The sequence below is a fragment of the Panthera onca genome, chromosome E1, assembly GCF_046562875.1.
Source record: "Panthera onca isolate mPanOnc1 chromosome E1, mPanOnc1 haplotype 2, whole genome shotgun sequence".
NCBI classification, from domain to species: Eukaryota; Metazoa; Chordata; class Mammalia; order Carnivora; family Felidae; genus Panthera; species Panthera onca.
The window spans coordinates 3,016,042-3,029,576 of NC_138352.1; the positions used below are offsets into that span (position 1 = coordinate 3,016,042).

General features: G+C 47.6%; 1 protein-coding gene across 2 annotated transcripts in view; it reads right to left on the bottom strand.

Annotated features, from left to right (window-relative positions):
- The window catches only part of CACNG5 (calcium voltage-gated channel auxiliary subunit gamma 5), a 46,103-nt gene that overhangs the window by 16,561 nt on the left and 16,007 nt on the right, over window positions 1-13,535 (bottom strand). Inside the window, exon 2 of one of the 2 annotated variants that reach the window (XM_078438250.2) lies at window positions 1,721-1,809. The exons of the other annotated variant lie outside the window; for it this stretch is intronic. The gene's annotated coding sequence lies outside the window, so the exon portion shown is untranslated. The remainder of the gene's footprint in view (window positions 1-1,720; window positions 1,810-13,535) is intronic. 2 annotated transcript variants of the gene reach the window in all.

Sequence of the window (13,535 nt, forward strand, 5' to 3'; positions counted from 1 at the left end):
AACTCCAAAATCTGCCAGAGGGAATGGAATTGGTACCCCGCGGGTGGCTGGCAGGTAAGGGCAGGCGAGGAGAATAAAGGGATTAGATCCCCAGTGAGAATAACAGCCCCGGATGTTGCAAGCGAGAGCTGGGAAACCTGGACTCAGCCTGGTCACTGACTCGCTGTGTACGGTTGAAACAGTAACCTTTCTGAGGGCTATTTTTTTCTGCTATGTAACACAGAGGAAGAGAATAACAGTGAAAGCTAAAGGGCATTGAATATTTATGATCGTTAGGCATTCTGCAAAACGCTTTAATCTGTACAGCTCTATTACCATCCCCATTTTACAGGTGAGCAAACTGAGGATCAGAGAGGTTAAGAAACTTGCCCAAGATGGCTCAGCTAGCAAGTGGCGATGCCTGCATTTGAACTTCACCCCGCCTCCTTCCGAGACCTAACTTGTGCTTCCTCTATGAGTGTTCTCCAAAGTGGGTTCCATGGAACAATATTCTAGCAAAAAAGGACTCTGGTGGGGGGAAAAAAGGGCACGGGAAGCACTGCATCTAGGTCTTGAAGAGTCACCTTGCACACTAATATGTTATGGGCCTGAAAAGCATGTTTAGTTTTGCTCATTGCAATGTTTTCCAAACTTCTGCCTCCACAAAATGGCGCCTGTTTCCGTGACACCCACTCTGGGAAGAGCGTTGCCCCCCCCCCATGAAGAATGCTGAGCTCTAACCTGCCCACCCCACGAACTTGCTGGGGGATTAAATGCAGCAGGAGATACGACAGCGCTTTGTAAGGAATTATTATCACACAGCAAAGGGCTAACAAGCAGACAGACCCGAGCTTCTGAAACACGACAGCTAGTGCCTGGCTAGAGCTGAATAGCCAATTTTAACAGTAAGCTTGACAGACAAAAAAAGATTTAGATCTTAGAGATTTGGGGAGAGGAAAGTAGAGAGGAGATTGGATCTGAAGCTATAAAAGCAGGAAATAAAAGAGGCTGAAGTTGACCCAGCAGCCCAGCTCTGCCCTAGGAGACTCAAAGCCTGCAATGCGCTGGGGCAAAGGGAAAAAGTCCCCTTCCAGAGTGTGTAACAAATTTATGGAACGCTGCACAGAGCGAAAAGTGGTAATCTTACTCCTTACACCGTTATTTTGATGCTTCGGTTATGAAATTATTTACTTACGAATAGCTAATATCATTGGCTGAGGACTGGAAAGGCCCCTTGTGTATAGTAACTCATCAGGATTTCACGACAATCCCGTAAGTAGGTGGGATTAGCCCCATTTCACGGACGGGGAAACTGAGGCTCAGACAGGTTACGTAGCCTACAGGACATCACAGGTGGGTGACAGAGTACGGATTTAAATTTAGGTCTGATTCCAAGGTCTACACTCTGGCTACATCATCTCCCTACTGAAGAAATAAACGGGTTCCAGAAGTTTGGGGTGAAGAGGCACATCCAGAGCAGGTCGCTGGGGAATCTAGAAATGTACGTAACACAGGATTTTGGGAGATTGTCTTTGTAAACAGCCAAGTGTTACGCACGGCTGTCTCCTGCCCCTACTGGGTTTACTTCTAGGGGGTCAGCCGGCATATCTTCTCATATTGAGATGCATACTCTAACCCACCATTTCCGATTCCAAAAACCACCTTTTAGGGCGAGAAGACTAACCCACGTACTTCCCTCAAAGCACATTTAGGAAAATCAAGGTCCGTATGAGAGATTTACCTGGGATCACACAGCCAGTTCGTGGAGGGACAGAGTGCGAACCGGAAATCTTCTGAACGTTGATCCAATGCTTTTTTTTTTTCTCTGTGCTGCACGGAAAATCGTAAGGCAGAAGGTGAAAATTATTGCGATGTCCCCCCATGAACATCTTTAGTTTACTGCTTCCCACTCTTTTTCCCGTGTGACAATCTTCTAGCTGGTGTCTTCAGTGGGCGGGGCAGGGACGGCAGTCCCCTGAAGGCACTCTGGTCTGGAATGAATTCCTAGTTCCCACATGATCAGGTCTTTGCTTTTCTTTGGTTACTTCTCCTCGTGAATCCTGTCCCTTGTCTACAACATCCATTTGGTTTTTCTCACGGGGGAGGCAGACCTTTTATACAAGCCACTGACGCCCGATGAGACGCTGACGCTATAATATTGAATGAAGAAAGCTGGGGGTATAAAACCACGTTTGCCATGAGCTCAACTACGAAAAAAATTCATAGACTGGGAAGAAATGAACCCAAATGTTGACGGTGGATACTTCCAGGTCACAAGGTTAGATGTATTTGATTTTCTCTATACTGTTCTGCGCTCGACAAAGCTTCTAAAAACAAACAAAACAAAACAAACCTATACCCAGGGAAGAAGACCAAAGATTAGAGTCCCCAGTTGTCCAATCACTGCCCTATGTAAACAGAAATGCAGGGTCCCAGTTAATTTCCGGGCGAGAGATGCCAAAATCTAGTGGCATCCTTTGGAGGCTGGGGCCCAGAAGCATGGCGGCTTGGAGCCTTTGAAGATGATTTCCCTGGTGCCATTACCTCTATGAATCTGCTTGTTAATTATCAGGAATTAACAGTCGCTAATTATCATCTGTGACTAGCAATTAGGGAGAAATGTCTCGCGGAGATTAAATCACTAATGCCACATTTCCCTGCCCAAGCCAATGATGAAGCACGTAGGTGCTCAGAGATAGGTGAGCTTCTAGACAGGAGTGGGAGACAGCCCAGGTGGAGAACTGGGAGTGTGGGGGGAGTGGTGGACAGGGTTTAACTGGGGAGAAGGAGAAAAGAAATGGAAGAAAAGTCCAACGCAGAATCCTGGTCTGTTTCCCACTAACCCAGAGAAAGCCCCATAGCACTTGATGAAGGGTTTGGGGTGGGGGTGGGGGTGGGGTCCTTGACAGGGCTTCTGAGTCAGTTACAGCCGCTGCAACTCTCAGCTGGTCTACGTGACTCAGTGGCCACTTGGCCAACACCCAGCAGAATGCGCTGGTGACCAGAGGACAGCCCCCAGTGGTCCTGTGTCTCTGCCTGCTTCCCATCACGCTGACCCCCATCACATTCTACGGTGGTTAAAAAGTGACCACAAATTCTGTGACACTCTTCCCATTGAGAAGCGGGGTCGACACACCTCTCCTCCCCCTTGAGTCTAGGCAGGTTCGTGACTACTTTGACCAACAGAGGCCGTGGACGTGTCCCATGTGACTTCTGAGGCTGGGTCACAGCAGGAGATGCCTGGTTGTCTGGGGAGCCCGGGCAGAGGACAGCCAGTCCCCAGGTACAAAGCCCGACTCCCCCACGATCACCAAGCTGTGGAGCAGGGGTTGTCAGCCTCGACCCTACTGACATTTGGGGATGCAGGATGTTCAGCAGCATCTCTGGCCTCTAGCACGAGATGCCAATGCACCCTTGCTGTAATAGACAGAAATGCCCCCGGGGAGGCAAAATTACCTCTGGCTGAGAACCACTGCTTGGAGGCCATAAATGGGTGTTCTGATTGACAGCCCGGCCGAGCACTTCCCAAATTCCTGACCCACAAAATCACGAGCAAAGTATGGTAGTTGTTGTTTTACACCATTGGGTTTTGAGGTAATTTGTAATGCAGCAGAAATTACCAAAATAACTTTATTACTCATTTGATGGGCATCTTCTTCTCGCCGCCTAAGTATGATATAAATTCCAGGTGGACTGAGGGTCACAGTTTAATCCCTAGAATCTGCAGCTATGCTGGGGAGCGAACGGCACGTGGGCTTTGGAATCAGGCAGATCTGAGTTGCAATGCCAATTCTCCCATGTCACCCCCTGGGCAAGTCACATGACCACTCTGAACCTCAGTATCTTCATCTGTAAAGCAGGGAGAGCTTCGTAAGAATTGTTGTGAGGATTTATCCCAGTGCAATCAAATAAGGCTGGGCCACCTCATGCCATCTCAGTACAGTGCTACGGTCACGAAGTCCCACTGCCTGACACCCCAAAAGAAGTGAACAACGGGGCAGATTTAATGGGGTAAATCTGTCCCTGAAAAAGGGCACAATGTCCCGGACTTTCTCATCTCCATCCAGCTCTCCAATCGCCCTCTGATCATGGCAATTGCTGCCTGCAGAACTGCCTTCATTTCTACTCTGCCAAACCCCTACCCTCTCCAGCCTCCCCATCAACGAAGGCATTTGGATTGGAAAGATTTTAGGTTCTTCTCATCTCAGGAGCGAAACGCGCTCTGCATGATGATGTAAAAGGTGTCTTCGTGGTGGGCAGGGTGGTGTTTCTGCACAGATAATAAATATAATATTGGCAAATATGTATTGAATTTTTAAGTGTCAAGCACATTAGAGGCTCAGCATCAGAAGGAGGTGAGTCACCTGAAGCCTTGAGACGTCTACACATCACTACTGTCCTGCTCTCCCAACTTGGGACCCATCTTGCCTTAGTTAGAGACACTGCCCTCTACCAAGTGATGACGAAGCTGCTGGTTGGGCGCTGATGAGTGCTCTGTTTTCCATGCTGGACCCACCAAATTCTCCCTGCCCACAATGCTAATGCCTGTGGGAGGAAGTGAATATTACCAGGCAAGGATTCACTGTCCTTTGACAAAAGCAGGACCCAAGGAATATGCTGTCTGTATTTCTAGTGCTCCCTCCCCTGCGGCTAAGAGCAAAAGCCAGAGTCAGTCTGTCCTGCCGGGAGTCCAGGCTGTAGAAGTGAGAAGGCAGAACTCTGGCACAACTCTGTGCCACCGTGACACTGCGTGCCCAAACCTCCTGCAATGGAGGTCAGTGTCTGATAGCAGGAGGTTACTGATGGACTAGTTTCTAGAGGAAACCAAGAGCCATCACAAACATACACCAAGGGCCACTGCTTTTGCCAGAAAAAAAAAAGTCCAGCTGGGGAGATTGCTGACCAAGATTTTGCTGAAGGTCCAACAAGATGCCCTACAAAATACCCACAATGTTTCTCCTCAGGCACGGCCACAGACCCCAAGGCAAGTGGGAGAGGGTTTAATCAGGCGGTACTGATGAGCTGTAATGATAGCAACTGCACCATTAATATGACTTTCTTTGTTGAATTATTCTATGCAAAATATATTGTTTCCATGCATTACAAATGTGAGCATACTGCACGTACCACAGTATAGCCTGATTTCATTTTGCTTAATATCATCAATATTTTCTGCACTGTTTTCAGTAGCTGCAGAATATATATCCTATGATTTGGATATACCAAAACTGATGCAACCATTTCCCAACTGTGGAAAAACTGGGCTGTTTCAGAAAAAAAAAAGTTCCTTATTGTAAACAACGATAGGCAAACACCCTTATAGCTAAATACCTGTGGACATCTGCAAGTATTTTCTCAGGATACATTCCTGCAAGTGGAATTTCTGGGTTAAAGGATATGAAACATTTTAGCACTCTTAGAAGTATTATCAGGCTTTTTAAAAAAGGTTTCAACGGTATTTTTACCCCTGCTACCTGACGTACAACAAAGGTCCCCTTATATGGACACACAGAATTCCAAAGTGCCCCAGTTAAGAGCTCTTCCCCTATCTCTGCCAAGAAGAAAAGAAGATTGGCACCTGGGCTCTGCTCAGCCCTGATTGCTATCCTCACTACATCAACATGATTTTCAAGACCAAGTCTTCTATACAATTGATGATGCTCCAGGAAATATCTGAGCCTCCTTTATAAAGCAAAATGTCTTACATCGGTGATTTGAGACTTTTTGAGGTGCATAATTATCATCAATAGTGGAGGACGGTAGGCATGAATACCTGCATCAAGACCAGCTGAAGGGGCGCCTGGGTGGCTCAGTCGGTTAAGCGGCTGACTTCGGCTCAGGTCATGATCTCGCGGTCCGTGAGTTCGAGCCCCGCGTCGGGCTCTGTGCTGACAGCTCAGAGCCTGGAGCCTGTTTCGGATTCTGTGTCTCCCTCTCTCTCTGACCCTCCCCCGTTCATGCTCTGTCTCTCTCTGTCTCCAAAATAAATAAACGTTAAAAAAAAATATTTAAAAAAAAAAAAAGACCAGCTGAAAAAAAAACATTATAAATAATACTATTATTGAAATAAAGAAGCGGACATATAAGTAACATAACAAAACAACAGCTATAATACAGTTGGAAAACATAATGCTGTCTATGTAGCAACAAAATGGTAAACTATAGGGCAGTAACCTTAGTAAGTTATGTGCTAGTGCTGTATAAAGACAACATTAAAACTATTGATAAATATAAATCAAGGCTGATAAATAAAGTATCATGTTTTCAGGTAGGGAGACAATGTAAGAAAAATGTTAACTCTCCCTAAATTGACCTATGAATTCAATGCAATGAGTTATCTTTAGAAAAAAAATGACGTCTGATTCTGGGGTTAGTTCAGAAAAAAGCCAGAAGATAAAGGAAATACACTGATGTAAGCCTGACATGTTGTACAACTTTCCACTTGATGCGTGGGCCAGTTCATATAGAGTGTGGATCTGAGAGGCTGAGAAAAAGGCCATGAGGATCTTCTAGCAGACTCATAATGCTACAGAGTCAATAATAGGTGTTCAGGGCTCACCCAGAAGGGCAGGTCTGATAAACAGCCCAATCTTTCAAACACAGGGCTCAGGAAGGCTTACACTGCAGGTGAACAAGTAAGAGATCAGCTTCTGCAATATTTAAGCCTATTTAAAATCAGCTCAATTTACGACTGGATGTAGGCAATCTTCTCTGATATAACAGACTGCCAAAAACAAAAGTAAATTCTACTTGGAGGAGATAACACCATTAAGAACTACTACAATTTTCCATTCAAATGTGTAGCCTTCAATCAAAAATTACAAGACACATCAAGAGGCAAGACTATGACAAAACAAAAGAGACACCAGAAACAGGAATGATGAAAGTCATGACATAACATGACATTTCAAAAGCGCTTTAAGAAAGCAATCATCAGCCTAGAATTTCATACCCAACAAAAATATCCTTCAACATTGAACATTTTTCAGTATTTTCATAAAAATGAAAACTGAGGAAATCTGTCATCAGCAAAGTTGCATCAAAATAAATACTCAAGAGATTCTTTAAGCAGAATGATCTGGTACTGAAGCATAGAAATACAGGAAAGAAGAAGAAAGAATGAAGAGGGTAATTGTGTGGGTAAATGTAAATAAATAGTGACTAAAAAGGAAAAATAATACTATATTGTGGGTTTAAAATATATGTAGACTTATTTTGAAGCTAGTGTGCCTTTTTCCCCCCTCTGACTAATTTTAAGGTTTTCTCTATGTCTGTTGAACTGAATGATGACAAAAACATGCCTTATCAAAACTTGTAGCATAAAACAAAGTTAGGCTAGAGGGAAAATTATAGCCTTAAAAGCATGTATTGGAAAAAAAGAAAAACTGAAAGTAAATTATCTAATTATCTATCTCAAGAAGATAGAAAAAATGCAAATAAACCTCCTCTCCAAATAGAAGGAAGAAAACAAGATAGCAGAAATTGATGAAAAAAAAAAAAAAACAAGCATTCAATAAAAAAAAAAAAAATACACTAGTATAACCGGCAAACCCCCAGAAAGACAGAGAGAGACAGAGACCGAAAGAAAGGGAGAATAAATGAATGAATGAATGAATGAATGAATGAATATCCAGGGCTGGTAAGGTTGTGAGACACAGGAATTTTCATATATACTTGGTGAAAGTGAATTTGCAGCTCTATTCGGGGACACCCACGAAACTTAAAAATGCAATTATTGCTTCCAGGAATGTACGCTCTGGATAAATTCACAACCCTATACACAGATGTGAGTGGAAACCTATCTCTGCAGCACTACATGCACAGCAAGCAACTGTGGGGGAGGTGGTAGCTGGTTAAATAAATTAGGATTCAACCATATAATATAATGCAAACTGTAGCTATTAAGTATGAGGAAGCTCTGTATGTTCAATATGGAGAGCTCTCCAAGATTAATTATTAGGTGATAAAGGCAAAAAATCCAAGAAATTGTGTATAGTATGATACTTGGGTTAAAAAAAATCATATATACTATATAAGTATACTTATACTATGTAAGTATGTATAAGTATTTTATATATGTATGTATATTTCTATCTATCTGATCTATGTATCTAAATATATACAGAGGGAAAGGGAGAGGAGGGAGAGGAGGGAGAGGAGGGAGAGGAGGGAGAGGAGGGAGAGGAGGGAGAGGGAGATCTCTAAGATAATAGGTACTATATTCCAAAATTGTGAGCAGGGCACCCCAGGAAACTAATAGTGGAATAATGGTGAAATGGATTCATGACTCTTTTCTTTTCTTTTTTCTTTTATTTTCTTTCTTTTTCTTTCCTTCCTTCTTTCAGAGAGAGAAAGTGAGTAGGGATGAGGGGCAGAGCGAGAGAGAATCTTAAGCAGGATCCATGCCCAGTGCAGGGCCCAATGCAAGGCTCAATCCCAAGACCCTGGGATATGACCTGAGCCGAAATCAAGAGTTGGAAGCCTAACCAAGTGAGCCACCCAGGCGTCCCTGGATTCATGACTCGTAAAGTACTCAACCACACTGATGGTGAAACTGTTAACTGAGTTGAAGATTGCGGGAGATGTGTGAAGAAGAATGTGTGAAAGGGCTACAGATGTGCCCTTGGCTGTTAAAAATACCTTATCCCACAGAGGGCGGGAGGGTGGGAAATCCCTGCCCCTAACCTCAAGTTCAGTGAGAGGATTCAGTGTATGCCGGGAGTCCGGTGGTCTGGTGTGTGAGTCTGGCATAGAAAATCTAAAAGGAGAGAGATGTTGGCTACTTGTTGTGGTGGAGGGAGTGAAGGAGAGGTCAGTGTTGCTCGGCGGCTGGTTTGCACTGCCAGAGTTTGCTGGGGGCAAGGGATGTAGGAGTGTTCCCACAGATGAGTGGGCCAAGCTGAGAGCATAGCACCAGCATGGAAGAGACTTAGGTCTCATCCAAGATGGCTGCCAGGAAGGGTGAAGGAGCCTTGGCAGAGAGAAGCTGGGAGGAAATCACTGGGTTCCCAAGAGCCTGAGGATGGAACCATGAGGGAGTGCAAAACCCACATGAAGGGAACAAGTTAGAAGGCATTAGGGATGGGCGTGTGTGTGGCGGGGGAGGGGGGGGGGAGGTGTCTCTGAAGAACCCAAGGACAGCACAGTGGTAAAAAGACCCAGCCTTGAACACCCCCAAGCCCAGAGAGTCTATGCCATGTCATGAAGAATGCCAGTCAGGTAAGAATTCTTCTACCTCTCCTGCTCCCTCTTTCTGCCCCCACCCCCAAAACCCGCAGCAAGAGGGAAGAGTGCAGCTAAGCAGACAAGAGGCCAGCTGCACCCCTTTGCAGGGCTTTAGGCTTTCACCACAACACAGCTGAGCTAAGGGTGGACAACTGCTATCATTTTGCCTAAAGTTGGAAGGTTTGGCTACCACTTGGGACTGGACAGTGCACTTACTGGCTGGGGAACTTCGCATTCCTGAGAGACCAGACAAGCAGTACGGGTTGCCTCGAGAAGAGCTATCGCCATTGAATCCATGTGAGAAAGGGGAGGGGACTGTCCTGTGATTACATCCCACAGGGATGTGTTCAGGGGCTTCAGGTTAAAAAAACCAAAACTCCCATTTAAGGCAGTGTTTTCAGGAGCAAGAGAACGAGATCGACGCCCCTTCCTCTCCCTCCTTTTGGGCAACTTTCCCCATCTTGATCTACCACTGACGTGGCAGAAATGAGAACATGACAATGGCTTGGAGGCTGAGGTCCCACCTTCAGTGCTGCCTGGAGAGAGGAAGAGCCAGACTGAGCAGTCAGGAGTGGGTGTCGCATCTGCACCAGCAAGGGGTCCAGCAGGGGTACAGGGGACACGTGGGCTGTGACTCTCCCCTAAGTCAGGGTGTCGCCATCCCCCCCCCCCCCCGGTGGCTCCCCACCTCTGCCTGTTTGCTGAGTCCTCCCCCGCCCAGAGGGCCTGGGTGGAACAAGGCTCCATTTCCTCTATTATTTATTTTTTTTCTAATCATCCATCCCTTCTGTGGCTCAATGAATCAGTTTCAGATTCACTTCCTGACTGCAGACCTACCCACGTTGGCAGGCTGTCTGAGGGTTTCATTAAACGATTCACATCCAGAACTACTTGAAAGGCTTTCTCGTCTGTAGAATGGGATGATTATAGTAATGCTTCCCCGTAGGGTGGTTTTGGTGGTGGTGGTGGGGGGGGGTGGTTAGTGAACTGATACACGTTAAGGCACTTAAAATGGAAGCTCTCAGTAAAAGGAGGGGTGTGTAGGGCACTCACCCCCGCGGCTGGCTTAAGAGACTCATTTTTATTTCACGCGCCCACATTACAAATGCATACCAGGCACAAACACGCCTTGAAGACCCAGAGGATGAGCGTTAGAACCGGACAACCCATGACCACGATGATGAGGAGGGTGATGACGATTGCCACTTGGCAGGCCCATTTATCTACTGAGCGTCCCTTATCTCATCCTGAGATCCACCTTGCCAAGTTGCATTATTATCTGTTCTTTACACAGAGGAACCCGAGGTTGAAGACACGGCAGTCACCCAGCTCATAAGTGGCAGAGATTAGATTCACGCTTAGGTGTGTCCGGCCCACACTCTGTGCATTTCTCCCCCATGGAGTGATGGAGACCACCCCCCTCTTCCATCTAACCCACAGAGTTAAAAAATTCCACTTCGTCCAACAATGCGGAGGTGGGCTCTTGAGTAAATTATGCGGGCACCTTGAACTTCTTTCCCTTCTGACCGGGAGCCTCCATCACCCCCCAGCCCTGCCACCAGCCGTGAACCACAGGCACACCCTCCTCCCCTCCACCCTGCCAAGTCCCGCCCCCGCCGTGCAGGACCTGTGGGACCCCCGCAGCAAGGAGACACGGCAGTCCACCGGCAGACAGACGTCCTGGCCAGCCTATCACCAGCCCGATGTGAAAAGAGACACCCCACTAACAGCCACCCCAACAGAAGTGGATTCGTATGTTGCAGGATTTGTGGAAACTCAAATCCTCTGTAGAAAAGGCAGAGTCGCATACTGCCCTCTTCTTTTAGATTCCACTTAAACGGAGCAGCCAAGAGGGTTGCAAACGACGTAATTCAATGGCACGTCTTAATTGTTGCCAATTACAAGCCCACTCATGTGGCCGCCTCCTTCTGTTCACAGCACCGGCGGCTCGGCCCCAGCTATAACATCACAACCCCCATGGCTATCGGATACAATAAAGGCCAGCCAGGAACGAAAAACAGCTCCGTACCCCGTGTCTCAATACGTGTAGACAGGAAAAATGTTCAGACTTGATCTAATTTGGGTGACACTGGCCATCCATCAGATCCAGTCTGCAAAAGCCCGCAGAGAGAGCCGGGCCCAGGCTTTTCTCCTTTCCTCAGCACCCTGATTTTGGGTCTGCTGCTTCTCTCATTTGTGCACCTTCTGCCTCCCCGATTCCAGGGCCGACCCAGACACTGTGCTGGGCAACTGACACGCGTTAATTCACTTAATCCTTGAGACACCCCCTTGCTGCGAGGCACTGTTATTACAGTAAGGATAACACTAGTAGGAGCTTCTTCACAGGGCGATGAGGATTCGGTGAGCTAGTTTAAATGCATCCAGTTTAAAGTAGGAACAGGCGCCTGGCACATAGTAGGTGCACATGGTTCATCTCAACCAGCGTCATTATCCCCACTCTACAGGTGGGAGGTTGGTGGTGAAGTCATGTGCCCAAGGTCACCCAGCCAGAAGGTGGGGGAGCTGGCGCCTGAACCCCGCTACCTGGCCCTATTATCTGCTATGCCGGACGGCCTCTCGTTCATCTCTCAGACGGGTTCTCGTGCAGCCGCGGTGGTGATGTGTCCACAGAGAGCTCAGTTCACCACCTTGGAAACTCTCTCTTCCAGACAGGGGACACTCTTGACTGGCAGGTGAAAACTTGGTTCTGATTTTTCTCAACATCATCAGCCTCTCGCCTAGGATACGAGGGCAGAAGATTTCAAGCCCTCTTGTCCCTGGCCTTCGCATCACTCAGGTGGATGGTACAAGCCAGAGATTTTCCTTATGAAACAGCGATTATGGAGGAAGAGGGGGAAGAGCAGAAAAAAGCAGTTCGTTGTTTCCTGCTGGACACTCGGGAGTGATTCTTGGTTACGCCCCCCCCACCCCACCCCTCCATGCTTAGAGTATTTATGTTTCAAGGGAGAGGTTTCTTTTTCTGCTGATTCTTCCTACTGGGAGAAGGGAGAAAGGAGGGGTGGGGGCAGCCTGGGGAGGAAAACCGGTCTGGCTTTGGGGAAGCTGCCTGGACAGCATTGGGGTGCACAGACCAGCTCCGGGCCCCCGGCAAAGGGCACACCTCCCCAGAAACACACACTGCTGCTTCAGGACTCTTGCGAGACGATCAATGTGGCCCGGCCACGTTACAAAGCACCCCAAGCACGCCCTTCTATAAATACCTCCTGCCAAGCACCGTTTCCCTGCCTCCAGCATGTTCTACCAGAACTCAGGGCTCTAATGGTGTGTGGCACGCACGTGCCTCCCCTCGCTCCAGCGCCCCATCTCCCGCCCTTGTCCCATGCGGTCCGGCCCTGCCCCAAGTCCTAGGTCACACAGACGGCAGGCCAGGTTGTTGCGGGCCCAGGAACAACACCCACGAGCCCGGAATCCTAGGCCTCCCGGATGTTAACGCAGAAAGGACGACGTATCAGCCACCACAGGGTGACAGCCGGGAACAAGACGGGCAAGGACAGAGAAGCATAGAAGGGGACAAGGCGTTTCCCTGAGGAGTCAGTTCTCAGCATGATGCTTTCTGTTCCCCTCCTGCCCCTGTGACCGGAGATGAGCCAATGTCTGGGCCAACCTGCAGGCCCTGATGGCCTGGTTGTGAGCATGGCCCTCCCTGTGAGTCAGGGGGCCTGTGGCCGCATGGATGTGGAATGAAGTCCATTGGCCGTCTAGGTCCTGGGAGGAGACCCAGTGGTCCCTGGAAATCTGTGCCCCAGCAGAGGCCTCATGACCTTTGAGAGATGAAGTCAAAATGCTTACAGCATTTTTAAACAGATTTTAATCACGTTTAAAATTTTTTGTTTATGTTTATTTACTTATTGAGAGACAGAGACAGAGACAGATAGAGGGAGAGAGAGCAAGCCAGGGAGGGAGAGAGAGAAATCCCAAGCAGACTCCTTGCTGTCAGCACAGAGCCCGACGTGGGGCTCCAACTCACAAACTGTGAGATCATGATCTGAGCCAAAACCAAGAGTTGGATGCTTAACTGACTGAGCCACCCAGGCGCCTCTTAAAACAGATTTTAATATTTCCTGATTGGATGACAAAGTAAAAACCAGGGGAGAGAACTCAGGGCCGAGAAGGAGGGGTCCTACCATTTACTGGACCCCCTTGGGACAGTAGGTGACAAGACTGCCCTCCCTCCTTTTCAGCCGGCGACACACCTCACAGGCCTGAGAGCCATCAGCCATGGGGAAGCCCTGGTCTGGAAAACGAAGCGCAAAGCAGGATGAGCCTGACTCTCGTTCTGGCTCTGGCTGCTCAGTTCATAATGCCACTGG